General features: G+C 38.1%; 1 protein-coding gene across 1 annotated transcript in view; it reads left to right on the top strand.

Annotated features, from left to right (window-relative positions):
- The window catches only part of SYT16 (synaptotagmin 16), a 136,582-nt gene that overhangs the window by 18,270 nt on the left and 105,759 nt on the right, over positions 1-12,553 (top strand). The gene's annotated exons all lie outside the window — the stretch shown is intronic.

Here is a 12,553-nt window from a genome sequence, read left to right on the forward strand (position 1 = left end):
TTTCTGTTATGGAAATCCTGTTATCAAAGTAAGATACAAGTCCTTCTCAACCTCTTATCCTTCATAGCTCCCCTACCTTGCCTATATTTTGTTCAGTATATACCAAATCCTATTGATTATGTCTCTGCTACTTATCTTGTATCTGTCCAACTCCTCCCTACCCCTACTACCTTAATTCAAGATATGTATCCTCTTCTGCTTGGTCTATACCAATAATGTCCAGGGTGTAATGGCACAGTCTCAGCTCACTGCAACCTCTGCCTCCCGGGTTCAAGCAATTCTCTTGCCTCAGCCTCCTAAGTAGCTGGGATTATGGGCACCCAGCACCATGTCCAACTAATTTTTGTATTTTTAGTAGAGACAGGGCTTCACCATGTTGGCCAGCCTGGACTCGAACTCCTGACCTCAGGTGATCCTCCCGCGTTGGCTTCCCAAAGGCCTGGGATTACAGGCATGAGCCACCGCGCCTGGCTGGTTTCTCTATTTTTATGTTATTTCCATCTTGTATTCATTCTTGAGTTTCCCCGTCAGAATGTTCATTTTAAACTCTGCATCAGATTTCATATTTTCTCATACAAAAAGCCCTCCAGTACAACTTACTTTGAAAGATACATAACCTTCAATTATTTATGTCTACTGTCTTCTAGCATCCTGAAATACTAAGTACACTTCATACCTAAAACTTTTGGTTTCATCTCCCCCAACCTTGTGCCTTCCTTGCGAAAACTGTTCATCTCTCAAGAGTCATCTCAAGCAGCATTTTCTCTAAGGAGTCTTCCTTGTCTTCTTTCTCCAGCTTCTGTCACATTCTGCACATTCCTTCTCCCTGCCTTTTTCTGGCAGTTAGCTGCTTCCTCTGCTATGTTGCAATAGCATGTTACATTTCTCAGTAATATGGATTTATATTGTATCTAAATTTTTGTATGGGTATACCCACTCAAATCTGTAGATTTTTTCAGGGGTTTGTGCTTTTAAAATAATTTTTACATTGCCAGCATTTAGCATAGCATCAGTTTCATGAATGAAAAAAAAAGAATGACTTAATGAAGGAACATAAACCTAATCTTAGCTGTCACCACTGTATTTCATCATCTTCAGAAAAATGACCAGTGTAAATATCCTACAAATACTTTTAGATTACAGATTATTAGAAGAATGCGGCCAAAGTTCTTAACATTTTTGACATGCAATCTTATGAAGACATAAGGCAGAAAGACAGCATCCTAAGATCTGCCTTGACCTTCTCCTCCCAAAATTAATGAGGACTTAAAAAACAAGTGCTGTGATCTGAAGGTTTTTGTGTCTCCTCCACAAATTCACATGTTAAATCATAGTCCCCAGCATGATGATATCAGGAGGTGGGACCTTTGGGAAATGGTCAGATCATGAAGGCAGAGCCCTCATGAATGGGATGAGTGCCCTTATAAAATAGGCCCCAGAGAGCCACCTTGCCTCCTCTACCATGTGAGGACACAGTGAGAAGACTCTTGTCTCAGAAGTTGGCCCTTATGAGACACTGAATCTGCTGACACCTTGATCTTGAACTTCCCAGCCTCCAGAACTGTGAGAAATTTCTGTTTTTCATGAGCCACTTGGTTTATGGTATTTTGTTACAAGCAGCCTGAATGAACTAAAATAAGGGAGAATAAATTGTGACTATTATTGTGTTAGCCTTCACTTTCAGTTGTTAATTGTTTCTCTGAGATATAAGGCAAGACATATGAGTCCTTCCCCTGGGATAGTCCTGGCGCTCTAGTTGCACAGGTGTGGCTAACGTGGTATCACCGTTACCATGAACAGCTGTGAACGGGTCTGTTTCAGAAAACTTGTCAATAGTGAAACCATCACAGTGTCTGTTGATGTGTTCTGGCAGCACCTCCTGAGCATGCTCCAGGAACAAAAGATCAAGGGAGCAATAACTCTTCTTTGGCACTCCAGCTGTGGAAATGAAGTCATGATGTTTCAGTTTCCATGGCGCGGCTCCAAGTCATTTTCACGAGAGGTGTCCTCCTGTTAAAAGATTTTTTAGCAAAGATGAGAGAGATGTTATACATACCAGCGAGGAGCTATCATTCAATATTAGTGCTGAAGAACATTTAATAAGGTCATCATCATTTGAGACTTTGAAATAACTCAAGTACATTTTTGCTTTCAAGTATGGCACTGATTATAATGGGATTCTTGTCAAATTATAAGTATTTGACCCCTAAATATGTTTTTGTAGCTGCTATGATTTTATCTATGTTAATTTGGTGTCACTATTTCTGATGTACATATTTGAGCTCTCCTGCTAAACTGTGGACTCTTTAGAACAGGGACCACGTATTATTACTCATCCCTGTATCCCATCACCACTGTGTTTAGTACTGTGACGTTCCTGTGCTAGATTCATAATAAATATTTCACAACTTAAGTTAGGGGGAAGGTTAAATTTTGCTGAGATTCTGTCATAACTTTGTCAGGCAAAGTAGAAGACTTGAGGAGGACATGCCCAAAGAATCTGTGGCATGCTCTTTTGGGTTGCTCTGTTTTAAGGAATTTTTGAATTGGGGGGGATTTAAAAAAAGAAAATTTGTGAAAACTGATACTCATCAAATACTGGTTTTATTAATAATTCTTTAGAGATCCAAAGTTTCATTGTTGGTGTAGGAAATAAATGCTTCCTCCTACTTACCTGGTCACTTTCTCTTAGTCTCCTTTGCTTGATCTCTAATGCCTCCCTGACTTCTAAGTGTTACCATGATCTGGGGCTCAGCCTTAGGATTGGTCTCTCTTCACAATATCATCACATCCTAATCTCATTCACATGCTGACAAGTCTATAAACTATGCTTGAATTATCCAAGCGTATACTTGCCACTCTGCTTGGATGTCTAACAGATATCTCAAACTTAGTGTATCCAAATCTGAATTTCTGACCACGTCTTAAAATCCTGTACTTTCCTCAATTATGCTTATCTCTATATAGCAACTTCATTCTTCTAGTTTCTCAGGTTAAAAATCTTGGAGTTGTTCATACTTCTCCCTTTTATTCATGCATGTACTCCATCAGCAACTCTGGATGGCTCTACCATAACAATATATCTAAACTCAGGCTGCGTCTTCCCACCATCACTGCTATCATGGTGCTTTAAGCAACCATTATTCTCAGTGTGTGTGTGTGTGTGTGTGTGTGTGTGTGTGTTTTGAAATGGGATCTTGTGCTGTCACCCAGGCTGGAGTGCAGTGGCGTGATCATAGCTCATGGTAGACTTGAGCTCCTGTGTTCAGGCGATCCTCCAACCTCAGCCTCCTGAGTAGCTAGGACTACAGGTGCACACCATGACACCCGGCTAATTATTTTCATTTGTTTGTAGAGACAGTGTCTCACTCTGTTGCCCAGGCTAGTCTTGAATTCCTGGCCTGAAGCAATCCTCTGGCTTCAACTTCTCAAAGTGCTGGGATTGTAGGCATGAGCCACCTCGTCCTGTGTTACTGAACTTACCTCCTAACTGATTTCTCTGTATCCACCTCTCCCTCTCATGTGGTCTCTTTTCGACATAGTGCATTCCTTTTAAACTTATGTCAAAGCATGTCATTCCTTTGCTGTCAATAATTTCCAAAGCATTTAAAGTAAAAGCCAGAGCCCCTGTAGTGGCTATAAGGTCCTGTGTCATCTAGCTCTGTTGCCTCTCTGACCTCATTCTGTTCCTTTCTCTTTGTTCACTCTGCTTTAGCAACTCTGGTCCCCTTGGGTCTCCTTCTCCTTCTCCATCTTCTTTTTTGAGACTAAGTCTCGCTCTTGTCACCCAGGCTGGAGTGCAATGGCACAGTCTCAGCTCACTGCAACCTCTGCCTCCCAAGATCAAGCGATTCTCCTGGCTCCACCTTCCAAGTAACTGGGAGTATAGGCATCCGCCAGCACGCCTGGCTAATTTTTTGTATTTTTAGTAGACAGGGTTTCACCATGTTGGCCATGCTGGTCTCGAACTCCTGACCTCAGGTGGTCTGCCCACCTCAGCCTCCCAAAGTGCTGGGATTACAGGCATGAGCCATCGTGCCCGATCTACCTTGGGTCTTCTTCTAAAATGCTAGTTATACTTTTGCACTAGCTGTTTCCCCTGTCTGGAACACCCAAACTCCACATCTCCCCAGGGCTGGATTACTCACTTCCATCGGGTCTTTGCTCCAATGTGGCCCCCTCAGAGGTCTCCCTGACTACATGAATGTAAACGGTACCTCCCTCCACTCTCCACCTGTCCCCATCCCCTTTCCATGCCTTATGTTTCACTCTATGGTACTTCTTACTATTGGACCTGTTTTACTTCTTTCTTTGTTTCCAAGAGGGCAGGCGTTTCCATCCACCTCTTTCACTGGTGTTACCCCTGCATCTGCGCTTGCCTTATGGTGGTAACAAATCTTTGTTGAATAAATGAAAGAATACTTTAAAAAGTTTGGTGTACTCTGTTTCCGAATAGTTCATTGTGACAGCATCACAAATAAAGTGACTGAATTTGCTGTGAGACATTTTTAGTTTTGTAGTCAGTGGAATTATAAGCTATTGACATGTAAGGAAAAGTGAAGTTTTTCTTCACTTCACAATGCCTTAGAAAGAAGTAGGCCAAAACTTGAACAGAAGGAACAACACTGTAGTAATACAAAAGATTTGATTTTTAACCTTAAAGTTTAGCAGATTATCTAGCAGAATCAGAATGTGCCTGTTTCTTAAAAGAATTGGGGAATGTGGAACTAAACACAGAAATGAAGATATTTGATATGTTTTTTTCATGAAATGAGTCAGTCCCATTTTTTAACTTACCACACTGAGTGTGTGTGTGAAGACCCTGGTTTTTGGAGCCATCTGGGTTCAAATGCTGATGCTGCTACTTTCTTGCTGTATACCCGTGGGAACAAGTAGAGGCTCTCTTTTCTCATCTGAAACTCGAGGATAATGGTATCTAGTTAAATGTGAGAACCTATGCAAACCTAGGCACAGAATTAGGATGAAACAAGCACATTTTCTTTTTTCACAAATTGCTGTACTTTTTTGTTTTTTCTGTCTTTATGGTCTTTGGAAATGTGAAGTTTAGCCTAGAATCAAAGGAGATGCTTCCAGGTGTTTGCTTCTTCGTGGGATACATTTGCAAACACAGTGAGTCCTCTTTTGCCAGCCAGCTATGTTATCAGACAATAGGCAGAGTGTAATCTAAGTCATGGGAAGTCCCTGTTCCATTCTATGAGGCGTGATTGCAGTGGAGCGGGCACTAGCCCCTTTTCCTGGGGCTCCTGTGAAGACGAACTGTCCACTACATCATTTAAAAGCGCCTGACACCTGATTCTAAATGGTGGCCTGACCACAATCCTGTCACATACTAGTAATGCTGCCAGAAGGCTTGGAGATAGGCGGTAGTCAGAATTAGTCAAGGGAATTGTTCTTTTTTTAATTTTTAAATAAAGAAATCCTTTCAGGTTTTTTTCTAACTTACTAGTTAGAGATTTAAATTCATGAAGGAATTTGATTTTATCTGGGTCACTTCGTAAATCACATGTAGTGGTTCCTGAAGAAATTTGCCTGACAATCTTGTTGGAGTTCTCATGTTGAATTCTGATCCCTTATTTTGTGATACCTTATTTCAGTGGAATGGAAAGAACTTTAGTGATTCCAAAATGTTTAAAAGCCTCAATTATTTTATTTTCTTAAAGAATTTTTTCACCTCCTCATCAATAGTAAAAGTACATTAAACTTGCCACCTCACTCAAGTTTACACTGTGTGGGTATATGTCTTGTATGATGAAAATAATTATAAATAATATAATATAATATAAATAATAATAATATATAATAAAATCATCCTTGTCACCTAATTTTAGGAGAGCAGATGTGATCCTATCACATATACCTCTCCCCCTCCCTCTTTCTGTCTCTTTCTTTCTCCATCTTTATTCTTTCATAGATCTTTAGGATAATTCCTAAAGTTACCCATACATTTGCCTAGGAAATGTTGAATTGAATTTCGAGGGCTCAGTTTCAAAGTTTTCCACATTTTCCAAGGGAGGAGGGGGACAAAAGGTAATGGAGATTCCCTTTCAACTCTCAAAAAAGTGTCCGTGTTTTCATTTCCCTCTTTCCAATTCGTTTTCACCAGCCAGCAGTGGGCTCTTTCCACCTGGTCCTGACTTTGATTAAACTCAGGGAATCTCGGCAAAGCTTAGCTAAAATTCCTGGTGGGCACCAGGAGCCTCCTAGGATCAAGCTGGAGATTTCTAAGTGAGCATGACCACTGTGATGGTGGGGGCACTCCATGTCCCCAGCGTTGGCACACACCACCTGTGCTGCTTGGCAGTGACCATGGGCAAGCTCCATGCAGCCCCATGGCTTCTCAGGATGCAGGTGGCTTGAGAAAGAGCAAAGTTGTGAAGGTTCACACTCATAAGTGGTGACATTTTATTCTTTCTTGGAGTGTGAACTGTTTCTGATTTTTAAAAAGCTGTGTACCTGCTCTCCACGTAGGTGTACCTGCTCTCCACGTATGTGCCCTGCTCATGGTTTTATTCTGTGTTGGAAATTTTCTTCTTAATTCCTCTCCTAAAAACTCATCTTGTATTATAATAATTATTAAGGCTTTTGTGATGTTTTACAAGTATTTTCCAAATATGCTTTTATAGAGTGTGAGTTGATCATTTTGAGGGGATGATTTTTCAATTGCTTTTATGGTCACAATCACTCCAGAAGGCAAGAGTAAAGTCCAAAATCAATTTTATTGCATTTTCTAAGGCATTGCTTTGAATGTGCCTAGTTGGCAGAATGGAATGGTGGTCTCTGTTGTTCCGGTGCAAGTTTGGTCTTAGGTAGGTGTTACCTCCGTGGCTGTCATGGGTGTGGCCTTCTCATTAATCCTGCCTCTTTCTCAGATGTAGGAGACATCTCATGACCTGGGCCCAGGCTCTATTCCTGCCACCCTACAGTATTAGAGGTAGAAGTTATTTGTTGTTGTTGTTGTTGTTTTATCCTGTTCTCTTCCCCTACTTGCAGAGGTCTTCAACTGTGCCTAAAAGCCAACAGGATTTTCTGTCCTTCCCCCAGTGGCTTAAGTCTATTGTTTCCTAGGAAAAGTGGAAAAGAATCTGTGTGGATTTAGTACTGTTTTCCACAGTGCCTGCTGTTTCCCTCTACCAAGAATGGACTAAAAGGGAGGCTTTCTCTAGTCTCTCCCTCAGCCCCCAGTCTTTCTCATTAGCATCCAGTGAAGGTGGTTGAGAAGAATCTGTGAGTGGGTGTAGATTTCTATTTTGTCTGCAGCTCCTAGAAGTTTTGTGCTCTCATGCTAACTCATACTTGGTCTTTAGCAGTCTGTTAAAACTTTTAGTTGAAATTCTTCCTAATGTCTTGTCAGGGGTCCAGTGTCTGTCTCAGGTAAGGGAATTCTAGTATCTTGTCTCCCCTTGGAGGCTCCTGTCTTTTCTTAGATTTTGGGTTATTTTGGTTGCCCTAAAAGCTAAGTGCTCTCTAATAGGTTCAATAAAAGTTATAATTTTGCAAATCTTTTCTTTTTCTTTTTTTTTTAAGGAGTGGGAGATAATCTTTTCCAATGGGAAGAGTATTATAATTCTTGTTAGTCAGTATTTTATACCTACCTACACGTGTACTCAATCTTCCCTTCTACATTTCCATAATTCCATATGAGACTGTTTTCTGTTAGCTTCAAAAATTCCATTTAGTACTTCTCATAGTGCCAGTCTGCTGGTTATGAATTTCTTAGCATGTATGTGTTTGAAATGTATTTTCCTTTATTTTTGAAGTAAAATTCTGAATTGCTAGTTCTTTTTTTATTTCAGCATTTTAAATACACAATTGCATTGTCTTCCAGCTTTGAAATTTTTTGTTGAATAGACCTCAGTCTTATTGTTGTTCTTTTGAAGCTAATATGCTGTTCTGCACTGGCTGTTTCTGCGAGTTCTCTTTGTTTTCGTAAGCAGTTTTACCATGATGTATTTAGGTGTGGTCTGCTTTTTATTTATCTTGATTTCGTGTTTGATGTTTCATCCATTTTGGAGAATTTTTGGCCCCTATTTCTTCAGATATTGCTTCTGCTACATTTTCTTTTCTCCTTCTAGAATTTCTATTACACACACACATACACATACACACATGCACACACACACATATATGTATATATGTCATACACTATTTGTGCTTTTTTTATTATCTGGTTTTTAAAAATGTACTTCAGTATAGGCATTTTCAGTTTACTTATCTTCTGCTTTGCTTTATCTGATCTGCTCTTGGGTTCATCAATTGGATTCTTTCACTTAGGAATAATTGCGTGCTCATTGGCTATGATACTGCCACTGTGCAAAGCTATGAATTGGATTCTTAATTTTAGTTATAGAATACTTTTAAGTTCTAGATTTTCCATTTGAGTCCCCTTATAAACAGATTCTACATCTCTATTTAAATATTCATACTTAAAAAAATTTTAAAACATATGAATCTTAATTTTAAAGTCCTTGTCTGATAACTTCATTGTTAGAATCACTTGTGGTTCTATTTCTCTTGACTGATTTTCTCTTTGGTTTTATGTCATTTGGTACTGTTTTCTCAGTAAGCCCAGTCATTTGTGACTTTTTGCCAAACATTGTGGCTCAAAAATTGTTGAGGCTCTCGATGATTTTTTTCTTCTTCTAAAAAAAGCTGGTTTTTTTGTTTTTGTTTTTGTTTTTGTTTTTTCTGCTGGCTGGGAGCTGGAATACCAGTGGATTACCTCTTTCAAGGGCTTATTTTAGGCTTTGTTTGGGTAGGTTTATTGCAGTCTTACCTTTATTCTTAGAGATGGCTCTTCTTACTAACCTGCAGTGCCTCAGAGATCTCAATGAAAGTCCAAGTATTTATCAAGTGTACTTCACCCTAGTAGAATTTGACCTCCAATCTCTGACTTCCCCCAAACATACCGGTGATAAATTCTCTACTTAGCTGTTTAGTTTCCCAGTTGCCAGCTTAGAAATTGGCCAACAACTTGGGAGAAATTTTACTCAGATTTTGGATTCACTCTTCTGTGCTTACTTACCTACTCCCAGGAATTTTGCCCCAACTGCTTTGGCTGATTTTACCTTTTTCTCTTCATCTTCAGTTCCCCGTGCTGGGATTTTGAACAATGGTCCCAAGGAAATAGTTGAGGTGAATGTGTAGTTTACCTTCCATGCTTTTCTTCTCTCAAGGATCATAGATTCTTAAGTCCTACCTGTGTTAGTTGTTCTTGAATAGCTTCAAAATTTTGTTCAAACAATTGTGTTTATTTTTTCTTTCAGCTTTTATAGGTGGCTTTTGTGGGATGGTTATTCTGATAAAAGGTACTCCATCCTTAGTTTTGCTTTTTGTTTCCGAGACAGAGTCTCACTCTGTCTGGAGTGCAGTGTTGCAATCATCCTTAGTTTTATAATCGTGTAGTCTTTCCACCTTGCAAAGCATGTCTTGTATGTCTTGTTTGTCTTATCTTCAACCAAACATTCATACTGTATTCTTTTTCAAACATGTACTAGTGTTGGCTGTTTGATTCTAAAGTTTATATGCGAAAATGTTTTATCAATTTTCCATAAAACCTTATTGTGTTAATCTTATATAAAAGTAGAGGAAGAAATGATGTCTTTAAAATATGCCTTTCCACTTAGAAATGTGGAATATTTTCCGAAATTTTCCTGTTACCCTTTTATAAATACTAGTAAAGCAGCTCAAATATGAACAATATCTTTTTGGTCATAATAATATAAACAGCAACTGTTGACTTAATGAAAAATGTTGTATATAATATTTGAACAGAGGAGGAAGAGAATGGAAGTAGTGCAAAATAGCTAGAGTTTCATCCACCACAGGAATTCTATAATATCTAAACTTGATAAGTGAAAATTAGTAGTGTAAATATACTTAGAAAAATGAAGGTAAATACCAGAAGAATCAGCTCTGAGAGTTTAAAGTGTTGGCCTCAGAGGAGCAAAATTGAGAGGTGGGACAAAGGATTGCTATTTTTTAATACTGATTACTACTCTTTGATTTGAGAAAAGTGATGTATGTGTATTATCCTTAAAATAAAAATTACGGAAAACAGATAGCTTTTTGGTTAATAGATTTTTTAGAGCAGTTTTAAGTTCCCAGTAAAATTGATGAGAAAGTACATAGTTCCCAAATAACCTGTGCTCCCCTTTTTCCCCTCACTATCATTCTCCTTCACCAGAGTGGTCGATTTATTACAATCAGTAAACCTGCTTTGAAACATCATTATCACCCAAAGTTTAGAGTTTATATTAGGGTTCACTCTTGGTGTTGTATGTTCTATGGTTTTTGACAAGTATATAATAATATGCATCTACCATTATAGCATCGTGCATAATATTTTCACTGCTTTAAAAGATCTTCTGTGTGCTGCTTATTCATAACTCCCTCCTCACTAACCCCAGGCAATCACTGATCTTTTTACTGTTTCTATAATTTTGACTTTACCAGAATATTATATAGTTGGACTCATATAGTATATAGGTGTTCACATTGGCTTCTTTCACCTAGTAATAGGTATTTAAGATTTCTCCATATCTTTTCATGGCTTGAGAGCTCATTTCTTTTCAGGGCTGTATAATATTCCATTATCTAGATGTACCAGTTTATGTGTCCATTCACCTACTGAAAGACATCTTGGTTGCTCTAAATTTTGGTGATTACAAATAAAGCTGCTATAAATATCCATGTACAGGTTTTTGTGTGGATGTGTTTTCAATTCTTTTGGACAAACACACAATTGTTGTATCATATATAGTAAAATCTTAGTTTTGTAAGAGACTGCCAAACTATCTTCCAAAGTGATTGTACTCCCTCCAGCATTTTGCATTCCCTCCAGCAATGAATGAAAGTTCCTGTTGCTTCACATCTCTGCCAGCATTTACCATTTCTAATAAGTATATAGTGGTATCTTATTGGTGTTTTAATTTGCAGCTCCTGAATGACATATGAGGGTGAGTATATTTTCATATGCTTATTTGCCATTGGTATATGTTTTCTGGTGGGGTATCTATTCAAACATTCTACCCATTTTTAATTGGGCTTTTCATTTCCTTACTGTCGAGTTTTAAGGGTTGTCTGTATACTTTGGAAAACAATCTTTTATCAGATATATCTTTCACAGGTATTTCCTCTCAGTCTGTGGCATGTCTTATGGTTCTTTTGACAGTGTGTTTTGCAAAGCAGATGTTTTTAATTTAATGAAGTCCAATTTATTATTTGTTTCATGGATTGTGCCTTTGGTAAAATGTTTATTTTTTTGTTTTCATTTTTTTTTGTTTATTTTATGTTATCCAGCCCCAAAACCTCAAAATATTTCTAAGTGTTTCATTTTTGGGGTTGCTAATGTAAATGGTATTCTATTTTAAATTTCAAATTTATTGCTGGTCTATTTTAGTTTTATTGTTGGTGTATAGGAAAGCAGTTGACTTTTGTATATTAACCTTGTACTCTGCACCCTTGCTGCAGTCACCTGCAAATTGTTTTTAAAGAAATAACAATAAAAATAGTTCTCAAATTAAATTTTTCTATTGGATCAAATGATATATGTTAATTACTAATATTAAACTATCATTGAATTCTTGAGGTAAATCTTATTTGGTTATTTGTGGTGATTCTCCAATTTTGCTACACTTTGCTGTCTTCATTAAAAAAATTAGGTAGCTTTTCTTTTATATACCTTATAGTAAATTATCACATGTAATGTAATATCTGAGCCCTCACAGTTTGGAGTAACTCTTTGTCCCTGTTTTTTGTTTGATTTGCAACCTGCCCTTTTCCTTAAGTATCACATGGATCACAATGGGTGGGGGGAATGTCTCCTATGATCCATACAATTGTCATATCAAAGTATATTTCAAACTATGTTGCAATTACCCATTTTCTTAATCTGTTTATGTTGCTATAACTAAATACTTGAGACTGAGTAATTTATAAAGATAAGACATTTATTTCTCACAGTTCTGGAAGTTGGGATATCCAAGATCAAGGCACTGGTATCTGGTGTCTGGTGTCTGGTGAAGGTCTTCTTGCTGCATCCTCCCATGGCAGAAGGTGGAAGGGCAAGAGAGCAAGCTCACTGAGTGAGCTCACTATGTGAAGCCTCTTTTGTAAGTGTCTTAGTCCTGTTCATGAAGGAGGAGCCCTCATGGCCTAATTGCCTCTTAAAGGCCCTACCTCTTAATACTACCACTTTGGCAACACCTGGATTTTGAAGGAGACACAGTCAAATCATAGCCCCCATTTTCTTTTCTCTTTCATTTGTTAGTTTCTAAGTTTTGTAGAGGCAGCAACATGTCTGTCTTGGTTACTACTGTAACATCAGAGCCAGTATACAGCATAGCATGTAGAAGGTGCTCAGAGAATACATGAGAATAAATGAATAACAGCTCATTCTAGTAATTTATTGGATTTTCCTTTAAGACCAAGTATAGATACTTTGACACTTTAAAATTAGGTGTCCTTTGTGCTTTTAAGGGATGAAGTTTTATGCACCTGAAGCTGTTAGTTATATTTTTATTTTCAACTACTT

Source organism: Rhinopithecus bieti, unplaced genomic scaffold, assembly GCF_001698545.2.
Source record: "Rhinopithecus bieti isolate Rb0 unplaced genomic scaffold, ASM169854v2 scaffold_25987, whole genome shotgun sequence".
Classification (NCBI taxonomy): domain Eukaryota; kingdom Metazoa; phylum Chordata; class Mammalia; order Primates; family Cercopithecidae; genus Rhinopithecus; species Rhinopithecus bieti.